The sequence below is a fragment of the Palaemon carinicauda genome, chromosome 25, assembly GCF_036898095.1.
Source record: "Palaemon carinicauda isolate YSFRI2023 chromosome 25, ASM3689809v2, whole genome shotgun sequence".
NCBI classification, from domain to species: Eukaryota; Metazoa; Arthropoda; class Malacostraca; order Decapoda; family Palaemonidae; genus Palaemon; species Palaemon carinicauda.
The window spans coordinates 107,145,428-107,160,735 of NC_090749.1; positions in this window are offsets into that span (position 1 = coordinate 107,145,428).

Below are 15,308 nucleotides of genomic sequence, written 5' to 3' on the forward strand. Positions count from 1 at the left end.
CTATTACTGCATACTTACTTTCGGAAGTTCTCAATTTTCGAGAATAGAAAGCTATCGGGAAAAACTGTTTATCATATTGCTGAAGCAATACCCCTCCTACTCCTAAGTCTGAGGCGTCTGTTGCAATGAAGAATTCCTTACCGAAGTCAGGAAATTTTAAGATAGGAGAACTACACAGTTCATCTTTCAAAGTATTAAACGCCTGTTGATGTTGCTCAGACCATATGAAATCTACGCCCTTCTTCGTAAGATCAGTTAAAGGAGCGGCTATTATTGAATAGTTGCGTATAAAACGCCTGTAATATCCACTACAACCCAGAAATTGCTGTATTCCCTTGACATTAGTAGGTATGGGAAAATTACGTATAGCCGACACCTTATCATGGACTACTTTAAGACCTTGGCTTGACACCATGAAACCCAAATATATTAATTCTGTTTTGAAAAATTCACACTTACTAATCTTTACCCTTAAGTTATGTTGTCTTAATCTCTGTAGTACTAGTTCTAACTTACGTAGATGTTCTTCTAAGGTGTTGGAAAAGATTACAAGATCATCCATATAGGCATGCAATATATCCCCTAACAAGTCTCCAAACACTATGTTAATCATTCTTGTAAATGTTATAGGAGCACAACGTAAACCAAAAGGCATCCGTAAAAATTCATAATGTCCCCTGGCTGTGCTGAAGGCTGTGTATGGGATACTATCTTCTTCTAATGATATCTGGTGAAAGCCTTTAAGTAAGTCCAAACTGGTAAAATATTTATTCTGACCTAACAAAGACAAAATATCGTCAGTACATGGCACTGGGAATCGATCAGGGATCGTTTCCTCGTTTAGACGACGAAAGTCGACGCAGATACGCCATGTTCGATCTTTTTTCGTTACAACTATTAAAGGAAAATTATAAGGGCTATTTGATTTTCTAATGACTCCTTCCTCTAACATTTTACCTACTTCATCATTTATTTCATTCTGGAATTTCATAGGGAGTCTCTACGAGGGTACATATATAATTTTCTGCTTGTCTTTTAACCTTATTTGATGCTCGATCACATCTGTTTTTCCCAAGGATCCATCCGTAGTGGAAAAGACATCTGTATATTTAGTTAAAAGTTCAAAAATTTTCTGCTGAATTTCTTCGTCTTGAATGTCCTTACTGATTTTATTTTTAATAGATCGCAAAAGGGACTCATCCGCAACTGATTGAGAGTGATTGATTTCAGCAACGGTAAGAATACGATGTTTATAAACTTCTACATCCAAGATATGTTGATTTTTGTGAATTACTAAAGTGTTATTTAAATGATTACAGACTTCGATATTACATTGCTGATGTGAGCCTACTGTATAAATAGCTTGTGTGACAGACAATCCGTTGGTTTTCAAAGTATCGGAAAGGATTAATATTTCAGATCCCGGTAGTGTTTTCTTTATTTGCACTATTAAATTCGAAGGTATGTTTGGTTCGATATATTGCGTGCAAGATGATATTACGGGTGAACGAGAATTCTGCTGGGTCGCGTATATTATTTCTTTATTAGTGAGACTAGTTATTGGTTCTTCAACGTACGTTACGGTTATATTTGTCGTCTCCTTTTTATCCAAAACTGACTTTAAGGTATTAGAAGACTTATAGAATTTCCCTTTGATATACACGCCGTGCTTGGCAGGAGCTAAGATAATGTTTTGATTTCCCATAGATGGGTATCCTATAATTACAGCTGGATACATATTAATGTTTTTTACAACAACAAATGTATCGGCAAACGTGCGATTACCGACTCTGAACTGAATATGAGTTATGCCTATGACGTTTAATTCACTATTTCCTATACCTGAAAGTCTAATTCCTGATTTTTCAATCGGAAAGTTCGAAAACAACAAATGATGCGTCTTCAAATCCATAATATTACGTGGACTACCAGAGTAAAAAAATAACGTAAAGGATTTGTGTTCTAAATTTACAGCATATAAGGTTGGCCGTAACTTATTTTGGCTTATTATTGTATGAATTCGTTGCAAATCTACGGGAGCATGCACTGTTTTACTTAATTCGGCCGTGTGTTTCATAGGAAAATCTATTGTCTCACAATTATCTGATAAAACATTAAATTGATTATTCAATACTATCGATGTTGACATGAATGACCTTGACCCAACATCACTCTCTTCCCCTCTAGAGTTAACTATGTGGTATTTGCTTTGCTCTGCACATTCTGAAAATTAGACTGACTTTGCGAGGTCTGGTTTGACGGCCCAGGCTCAGCGATATTTGAAGAAGTGTTTGTTTGTTTCGGACTCTGAACTGCATTGACATTTTGTTGTTTCTTCTTATTGTTAAAATGAGGATTTTTCTTTTTATTTCCATATGGAACTGACTGTGGAATTGACTGTGTATTTCTAGGATATTGTTGTGTCTTACGCGCGTAACATTGACTATAAGAATGTGATGCTGTGTTGTGAACTGAGCAAAATTTCGTTCTACAGTCTGCGCTTATGTGACCTTGACGTTTGCAGTTGTAACACGTCACTCCCGCTACTGGACTGTTAATTACGTTCACTGTTTGTGGTTTTGTTTCATTCTTAGCAAAAACTTGAGTTAACACGGGATCGAGATCTGGACACTTGGACATGTGTTTCTTTATCTGTTTATAGACATCCAATTCCGTACTTGCAGGTATTAACTTCTTATCAAAGCACCGCACTAAAGCTTCAGGCAACATAAGTGTCATGCAAGTTAAATACATTAATCGTAAAAAATCTTTCACGGAGATGTTATCGTTAGTAACCCAAGTGGAATTACCTAAAATGTCCTGATATTCGTTAAGCCTATCAGCTATGAGAGCTGCTCTCTCAATAACATTAAGCCGATTCATAGTGACTTGATTAAGTGTATTTCGTAACGTTAACACTACATCCAAGGCTTCCTCACCCCCATAGATCGCGCGTAACCTAACTTTGAAATCATCCCAAGTAACTGCTTCTTGAAATGAAACACCTCTTAAATACGCACTCGCATCCCCCTTAGAAAAATCTATAAAACTTTTAGCTTCTTGTAATTGTACAAAAGGATCTACGATTTGTTTGGCATTTAAATGGGCATCAACGGATGAAATCCATGACTCCACATTTTGTGGCAAGAACCCGTTGACCCGACCTTGAAAAGGAAGGATTGCTGACCTGGCATTTACAAGCGTCACAATTGGAGGAGGATTAGCCTGGCCTACACCACTAGGTCCAGGGGTAGGGCTGACAGGAGGAGCCATGACTGCTGTATTTTTTTTTCTATCTCTTTGACCCCTTTCAATTCTATCAAAATATCTATATGAGTACAGACGCCCACTGCGTAAACGCATATGTATAATAAAATTCCCCCAACAATGTTACTAATCCCAAAACATTTCCCCCCAAGAGTTTCTGAAAGAAAAAGGAATTAGCACAAAGAAAGAAAAATTCTAAACGAGAATTCGGAGTTTCTTATATCAAAGTTTAGGAATTCACTCACCCCAGTAATAATCGACTAACGACTTGTGATAACTACACTTCACTGCCCAAACTGGAATGAATACAAAATATCTGTACTTAGCTTATATATGAAGTCGACACGTCCTCTCTCTCTCTCTCTCTCTTGATGTTTTGTTAGCGATGTCTCGTTCTAGTTTCTTGTTGAATGTAGTTCTTCCTGGATATGTCTTGCAATTGTTGAACGCCAGTCCTTGGGTTTCCTAGGATGTTGATTGAAGATTCAGGTTGTATACTAACATATGTTGATGTTAGCTTTTCCGTTGGACTTAGTCGAAATTGTAGATTTTTGTAGATAATGTTGAGTTCTTGAAGATCTTTCTCAGGTTTTACAGCTTTTATTTTGAAGTCTTGAAGATATTTCTCTGGTTTTACAGCTATTATTTTGAAGTCTTGAAGATATTTCTCTAATTCTTAGAGTTTAACCGCTGTCTTAGAGTTTAATCGCTGTCTTAGAGTTTAATCGCTGCCACCAATTATTGGCGTGCTACTGTATTAAGCACACATTTGAGTATGAGTTGTTTTCAGATGTATTTAAATGGATTAACTGAATACATCTTAATAGTTTTTAAGTTTTATTCTATAAAACAACAGAGTTAAACATCTCCATCACTGGAGGAAGCTGTGTTGGTCCAGATGACCAATTCTGGTGAAGTTTAGATATGAACTCAATAAATTATCGATATCACAGATATCGTATGCTTGGTTTAATTTAGCCACGTGACGGAATCGGAAGACACCTGCATCCGGTGACGTCACAAACTTTCACACGAGGAGACAATGTGTTGACGTTAAGAAAGAATGTCAATTTGCCGAGGTTTGCATTATACGTCCTGTTTACAATTTGGATGACTACAGCAAATCCCAGGGTTAGCTCTTCCAACCAACATGACATATTACGTCATTTGTTTTAAACATGTAATATTAACTATTCTAATCATTACACATACACACGTGCACACACAAACCCGGGTGCATACACACACACACGTGCACGCATACACTCACATGTGCGTGCATACACAGGTGAGTACACACACACGCGCACGCACACACATACACATGCACACACACAAACGCGCATACACACACGCGCACATATGCGCATGTAAACACACACGCACATATGCAAGTTTTCACACACACGCACGCGTGTATACACACACAAACAGACACAGGCGCTGGTACACACACATGTGCTGGTACACACACATGCGCTGGTATACACACACGCGTGCCTATACACACACAAACACACGCGCGCGTAAACAAACACATGAGCACACAAAGACACAAGTGCACAAGTGCGCCTACACACACGATTGAAGGCGTACACACACACGCACACACACAAGCTCCGCAAGTACACACACACACAAGCACATGTGCGCATACACAGGCACACACATGCGCACATGCGCGTACACATGCACACGCGTACGCACGTAACCACACACACACACACTTTTACACACACTTGAGTGCGCGTACAGACACACGAGTGCGCGTAAAGACACACGAGTGTGAGTACACACACGCCGCATACAAACACACATGCGCACGTACACACACACAAGTGCGTGCGTACAGACACACACGCTCGCGTACACACACACACGTACAAACACACATATGAGCGTGCAAACACACACAAGCACATGTGCGCGTACACACGCATACGTATACAAGCGTACACACAAACACACACATGCGCGTACACACACACAAGCGCACGTGCGCGTATACATACACACAAGCGCACGTGCATGTACACACACACAAGCGCACGTGTGCGTACACACACAAGCGCATGTGCGCATATACAAACATAAGCGCACTTGCGCGTACACACACACAAGCGCACGTTCGCGTACACACACAAACACACGCACGTACACACAAGCACATGCGTACAAACACACGCATGTACATACACACACGCGCATACACACACATATGCGCATGCACACACACACGCAAACAGGCGCGCACACAATCACACGCACAAGTGCACACACACACATGTGCGCGTACACACAAACACACTCATGCTCACACACATATGCACACGTACACACACATGTGCGCGTACACACACACACATACAGGCACTTATACACACACGTGAGCACACATGCGTACACACAAACGCGCACACGCACACGTACACACACACTCATGTACACACGCATGCACACACACATACGCACACACATGCAAATGCGCGCATACACTCACACGCACACGCACACGTGCGCATAAACACACACACGTGCGCGTAAACACACACATGCGCGTAAACACACACACGTGCGCGTAAACACACACACGTGCGCGTAAACACACACACGTGCACAGGCGCACACACATATGCGCGCACATGCATACGTACACACAGAAACGCATACGCGCATACAGACATACAAACACGTGCGCGTACATACAGACTCGCGCATACACAACACACGCACATGTACACACACACTCGCGTGCTTACACACACACAAGCAAATGTGTGTGTACACAAACATACGCACACGCGTACACACACACATGCAAACGCGCCCAAACACACACGAACACACACGAAGACACGCACATTCGTGCGTACACACACTCGCGCGTACACACACAAACATATGCAAACAAATGCGTACAAACACGCGCACACACGCATACGTACACATACATACATTCACATTCGCATACAGACATACATGCACACCTGCGAGTACACAGACACGCGAGTACATACACATGCAGTCGCACACGTACACACACACGAACGCGCGCATACACACGAACGCGCGCGTACACATGGACGTGCGCGTACACACGAACGCGCGCGTACACACGAACGAGCGCGTACACACGAACGCGCGCGTACACACGAACGCGCGCGTACACACAAACGCGCACGTACACACGAACGCGCATGTACAAACGAACGCGCGCGTACACACGCACGAACGCGCACGTACACACACACGAATGCGCGCGTACACACGCACGAATGCGCGTGTACACACAAATGCACATATGCGCGTATTCACACACACGCACGCGTGTACACACACACGCACACGCGCACGCGCACGTACACACACACAAACAGACAAACGCACGCGTACACACACAAATGCCTGCGTACACACTCGTGCGCGTGCGTACAAACACACACACACACATGAGTACACACACACGCACACACAAACATACATACACGAACATGCACACACGCATACACACACAAACATGCACAATCGCGCGTACACAGACACACGCGCGCATACACGCACATACGCACACGCACACACGCGTACACACACATGCAAACGCGCGCGTAAACACAGACACGTGCGTACACACACAAACACGCGTACGAAACACACACAGGCGCGAACACACACACAGACACGCGCGTGCACACACAAACACACAAACACACGTGCATATACACACATACACGCAAACGTGCACATACACACACACGCAAACGCGAGTGTACACACACAAACACGTACATACACGCACGTAGAGACAAACACGCACGTAGAGACACACACGCACGTACACACACATGTGTACACACAGACACTCGTTCACATACACACACACACGCGCGAGTACACACACAAACACAGGCACAAATACACACGCGCACACAGACACATGCGCATGCACACACATACGCGCATCGCGTGTAAACACACACACAAGCGAATGTGCGCGTACACACACACTCAAGCACACGCGTGCGTACACACACGCACACGCACACGCACACGCGTACACACACAAACAGACAACCTCGAGCATACACACACACACAAATGCGCGTGCGTACACACACAAACACACGCGTGTGTACACACACAAACACACGCGTGCATACACACACAAACACACGCGTGTGTACGCACACAAACACACGCGTGCGTACATACACACGCATACACACACATGGGCGCGCATCCACACATACACACGCGAGCGCATCCACACACACACACACAAACGTGTGTGTATGCACACACACACACGCGCGCACACAAACACGCACACACACACGCACACACACACGCACACACACACGTGCACACTAACACGCGCACACACACATACACGCATCGCTTGTAAACACACACACACAAGCGCAAGTGCACGTACACATACATACACAAGTGAACGTGCGCCTACAAACACACGCGTATGCGCGTATATACAAACACACACGCACGCGTACACACACACAAGCTCATGTGCGCGTATGAACACACATGTGTACGCGCGTACACACACACGTGTACGAGCGTACACACAGACAGGCGTGCGTATATACACACAAGCGCGGGCGTACACACACGCCTTGTACATACAAAAGAATGCGCGCGCATACACACACAAACATACGTTTGTACACACACACATGCGCGTACACACAAACACTAACGCTCGTACACACAAACACTCATGCAAGTACACACACATGTGTGCGTGCACACACACGCGCACACTTACACGCACACAAGCACGCACACCCACATTCACACATTTGCGTGTACACACACACGCGCATATGTATGCATACAAACACTTGCGCACACACGCTCATACACACATTCATGCGTACACACACACGCTCACACTTGCGTACACATACGCGCACATGCGAGTGTACACACACACGCGCGTGTACACACACATGCGCGTGTACACACACACGCGCGTGTACACACACATGCGCGTGTACACACACACTCACGCTCGTACACACAAACACTCATGCACGTACACACACATGCGTGCGTGCACACACACGCGCACACTTACACGCACACAAGCACGCACACCCACATTCACACATTTGCGTGTACACACACATGCGCATATGTATGCATACAAACACTTGCGCAATCACGCTCATACACACATTCATGCGTACACACACACGCTCACACTTGCGTACACATACGCGCGTGTAAACACACATGCGCGTGTACACACACGCGCGTGTACACACACACGCACGTGTACACACACACGCGCGTGTACACACAAGCGCGTAAACACACGCATACGCACAAACTCGCGTACAAACACATGCGAGCAGGTACACACAAACAGAAACAAACGTGCACGTACACACACACACGCGCGTGTGCACATAAACACACGCACACATGCGCGCGTACACACACACCTGCATACATACACACACATGCGCCCGCAAACACACACGCACACACGCTCGCATACACAGATACATGCACACATACACACACAAAAACACACGCTCGCGTACACACACAAACGCACACACGCGCGCCTACACACACACGCACACACGCGAGTGTACACACACACAAGCTCAAACATGCTCGTACACACAAACACATGCGCACACACGCGCGTACACACACACAAGCGCACATGCGCGTACAGACACACACGCGTGCGTGCAAAAACACATGTGCACACACGCACGTACTCAAACACGCGCTCGTACACACACAAGATCACGTGCACTTACACAAACACGTGCATGCGCGTACACACACACACGTGCATGCGCGTACACACACACACGTGCATGCGCGTACACACACACACGTACACACCCATACACACTCGTGCGTAAACACACACAAACATGCGTGCATACACACACACACGCGAGTACACACACACGCATACACACACACGCACATGCACACATGCATGTGTACACACACATGCAAACGCACGCGCGTACACACAAACATACACAGGCGCAAGTAAACACACACACGTGTGCCTACACATACAAAAACACATGCGCGCGTACACACACACACGCACGTACACACAAACAAGCGCAAACAAACACACACGCGCAGAGAAACACACACGCACACAGAAACACACACGTATACACGTGCGCGTACACACAAATGCGCATGCGTACACACACAAGCGCTGCGAGTACACACACACAAGCACATGTGCGTGTACACACGCACACGTGTACGTACGTACAGACAAACACACACGCAGTCTTACATGCACACACAAGCGCGCATGCGCTTACACATGCACACGCGTATGCGTGTATATACACACGCGTATGCGTGTATATACACACGCACCCGTACACAAACACGCCGCATATACACACACATGCGCACGAACACAAACATAAGTGCGCGTGTACACACACACACTCGAGAGCGCGTACACACACACTTGCAAGTGCGTACACACACACTTGCAAGTGCGTACACACACGCGCGTACACACACTCGCGTACACACACGCGCGTACACACACTCGCGTACACACACGCGCGTACACACACTCGCGTACACACACGCGCGTACACAAACACACAAACATACACACGCGCAAGTACACACACGCGCGTGCCTACACACACACAAACACACACGCACAAACAAACACACATGAGCACAAAAACACACACGCGCACACGTGCGCGTACGTATAAATACATATGCGCGCACAAACACACACACGCGTGCATACACACACATGCTTCTGTGCACACACACACGCATACACACAAACATGCGTACACACACATGCGCGCGTACACACACACGCATACTCACAAACATGCGTACACACACACGCACGCGTTCACACACACGCATGCATGCACACAAACAGACAAACACATGCACGCACAAACACATGCGTACACACACACGCATGTACACACACGCGCGCAACAACACACATATGCGCGTGCACACACACAGATATATGAGCAGGTAAACAAATGTGCACACGCGCACGTACACACATGTACACGTACACAACCACACGCACATGCTTGCGTACACAGACATGCGCACATGCGTGCGTACACACCCACATGCACACGCACCTGAAAAAGCGCGCATACAAAAACACATGTGCGCGTACACACACACAAATACTGCCCGTATACACACACCATTGCGCGCGTACACATACACTCGCACGCGTACACAAACAAACATGCACGTGTACACAAACGCACACACACTCGTACGCACACACACTTGCGTGCGTACGCACATATACGCTCTCATACACATACGCACACGCATGCATACGCACACACGCGTGCGTACACACAAACACGCACATACACACTCAAGCGCGTACACACACGCGCGCGCGCACACACACATACATGCATGCGTACACACACACACGCTCACGTACACACATACACACGCGCGCGCGCACACACACATACACGCACACACACATACATGCATGCGTACACACACACACGCTCACGTACACACATACACACGCGCGTACACACACAGACAAACACGCGTATATACACACACACGCGTGGCTATACACACAAACACACGCATGTACACACACGCGTGCATACACACACGCACGCGCGTACACACACATGCATACACGCGCACGCTAACACACATGCGCGCACACACACAAACACGCACGATACACACACACGCAAACATGCATGCATACGCACACATGCACGCGTATGCAAACATGCGCGTGTACGCACACATGCGCGGGTACGCACGTACGTGCGTACGCACACGTGCGCGATACACACACACATACATACACACACACGCATGAGTAAACACAACCACACGCACGCACGTACGCACGCACACACACGTGCATGCACATGCGCACACACACACGCGTGCATACACACAAACCACGCGTACAAATAAACACGTGCGTGCGTACACACAAACACGCACGCATGTACACACACAAATGCGCGCATACACACACTCACGCTCGTACATAAATGTGCGTACACACACATGCCGGCGTACACACACACGTGCATACGCGCGCACACACAGACTGATGCGCACTCGCGTGCAAACACACAAACACGCACACGCGCGTAGACACACACGCACTCGTACACACACACGCACATACAAACACTCGCGTGCGTACACACAAGTGCACACACAAACACGCGTGCATACACACACGCACGCATGTGTACATATACATGCACGCGTGTGTACATATACACGCACACACACGTATACACATGTGCACCCATACACACACACATGCGTGCATACACACATACGCAGACGCACACACACATACACACACACACGTGCGTGCATACACACACAAATACGCATACACACACGCGCGCACATGTGCATGTACACACACACATGCACTTGTTCACAAACACGCACACGCACGGGCGTACATACACACAAACAGACACACGCGCTGGTACACACACACGCGCTGGTACACACACACACGCGTGCCTATACACACACAAACACACGCGCGCGTACACACACACACACCCGTACACAAACACATGAGCACACAAACACAACATGCATACGTGCGCGTACACACACGAGTGAAGGCGTACACACACACGCACACACACAAGCTCCGCAAGTACACACACACAAGCACATGTGCGCATACATACGCACATGTGTATGTTCGTACATGCAAACACACAAGCGCAAACACGCACACACAAGCTTACATGAGCGTACACATGCACACACGTACGCACGTAACCACACACACGCGCTTGTACAAACACACGAGTGCGCATACAGACACACGAGTGCGCGTACAGACACGTGAGTGCGCGTACAGACACACGAGTGCGCGTACACACATGCTGCATACAAACACACATGCGCACGTACACACACACAAGTGCGTGCGTACACACAACCACAAGTGCGTGCGTACACACACACATGCGCGCACGTACACACACACGTACACACACACGTACACACACATATGAGTGTGCACAAACACAAGCATATGTATACAAGCACATGTATACATGCGTACACACAAACATACACGTGCGCGTACACAAACACAAGCGCACGTGCGCGTATACATACACACAAGCGCACGTGCATGTACACACACACACAAGCGCACGTGTGTGTACACACACACAGCGCATGTGCGCATACACAAACACAAGCGCACTTGCGCGTACACACACACAAGCGCACGTTCGCGTACACACACAAACTCACGCACGTAAACACAAACACATGCGTACACACACGCATGTACATACACACACGCGCATACACACACATATGCGCTTGCACACACACACACGCAAACAGGCGCGCACACAATCACACGCACACGTGCACACACACACATGTGCGCGTACACACAAACACACTCATGCTCACACACACATGCACACGTACACACATGTGCACATACACAAACATGCACGCATGCATACACACACGTGCGCACACATGCGTACACACAAATGCGCACACGCATACGTACACACACACGCATGGACACATGATGCACACACGCATACGCACACACATGCAAATGCGCACGTACACTCACAGCACATGCACACGTGCGCGTAAACACACACACGTGCACATGCGCACACACATACGCGCACATGCATAAGTACACACACAAACGCACACGCGCATACAGACATACACGCACACGTGCGTACATACACACGCAGTCGCATGCGTACACACACACGAATGCGCGCGTACAAACACATGCACATATGCGCGTATTCACACACACGCATGCAGGCGTGTACACACACAGAAACAGCCAATCTCACGCGTACACACACGCACCTGGGTACACACACGCGTACACAAACTTGCACACACGCATACACACGCAAACACGCACAATCGCGCGTACACACACGCGCATACACGTACATACGCACAAGCACACGTGCGTACACACTCATGCACACGCGTGCGTGAACACAGACACGTGCGTACACACACACGCGCGCGTACACACACACACGCATGTACACACACATGCGCGAACACACAAACACACATGCGCGAACACACACACACAGACACGCGCGTACACACACAAACACACATGCATATACATAAAAACACACACGCACACATGCACATACACACAAACACGTACACACATATGCGTACACACAGACACTCGTTCACATAAACACAAACACGCGCGCGTACACACAAACACGCGCACATAATCACACAAATGCACATACAAGTGTACACACACAAAAACGCACATGTACAAACACCTACGTGCGCGTGTACACAGACACACGTGCGCGTGTACACAGACACACGTGCGCGTGTACACAGACACACGTGCAAGCATACACACACACGTGCGCGCAGACATACACATGCATACGCGCGCGTACACACACACATACGCGTCCAAACACACGCACGCACACACACATACATGTGCGCGTACACACGTACACGTGTGCATGTATATACACATGCGCATGTACACACACATGTGTGCGTAAACACACAGATATGCGCATACACACACAAACACGCGTGTGTATATACACACAGACACTTGCGTGTACACGCACACATGCGCGTACACACACGCGGGTGAATACACACACACTCACGCATGTGCACTCACACACACAATCGTGCTTACAAACACAAACACACGCACACGCACACGTACACACACCCTCAAGCTCACGCGTGCGTACACACACACACACGCACACGTTTGCGCGTGTACACACACAAACAGACAACTGCGAGCGTACACACACACACAAGCGTGTGCATACACACACAAACACACGCGTGCGTACACACGCACATGCACACACACACACGCGCGCACACATGCGCACACACACACATACGCGCATCGCGCGTAAACACACACACAAGCGCACGTGCGCGTTTACACACACAAGCGAATGTGCGCGTACACACACACTCAAGCACACGCGTGAGTACACACACGCACACGCGCACGCGTACACACAAAAACAGAAAACTACGAGCATACATACACACACAAACACACTGGTGCGTACACACGCACATGCATACACACACACATGCTTGCGCATCCACACACACACAAACGCGCGTGTACGCACAAACATGCGCACACACACACGTGCACACACACACGCACACAAACACGCGCACACACACATGCGCACACACTCACATGTGCACACACACATATGCGCATCGCGCAGAAACACACACACACAAGCGCACATTCACGTACACACACACACACAAGCGCAAGGGCACGTACACACACACACACACAAGCATACGTGTGCCTACACACACACGCGTACGCACGCATACACACACACAAGCTCATATGCTCGTATGAACACACACATGTATGCGCGTAAACACACACACACGTGTACGCGCGTACACACACACAGGCGCGCTTATATACACACAAGCGCGGGCGTACACACACACACGCCGCGTACATACAAACGCAAGTGCGCACATACACACACAAACATATGTGTGTACACACACATGCGCGTACACACAAACACTCACGCGCGTACACACAAACACTCACGCGCGTACACACAAACACTCACGCGCGTACACACAAACACTCACGCGCGTACACACAAACACTCACGCACCTACACACACATGCGTGCGTGCACACACACGCGCGCACACTTACACTCACACATGCACGCGCACACACACATTCACACATTCGCGTGTACACTCAGATACGCATATGTATGCATACAAACACTTGCGCACACGCGCTCATACACACACATTCATGCGAACACACACACGCTCACACTTGCGTACACATACGCGCACACGCACGTGTACACACACATGCGTGTAAACACACGCATACGCACAAACACGCGTACACACACATGCCCGCACACACACACAAACACACACACGCATGCGCG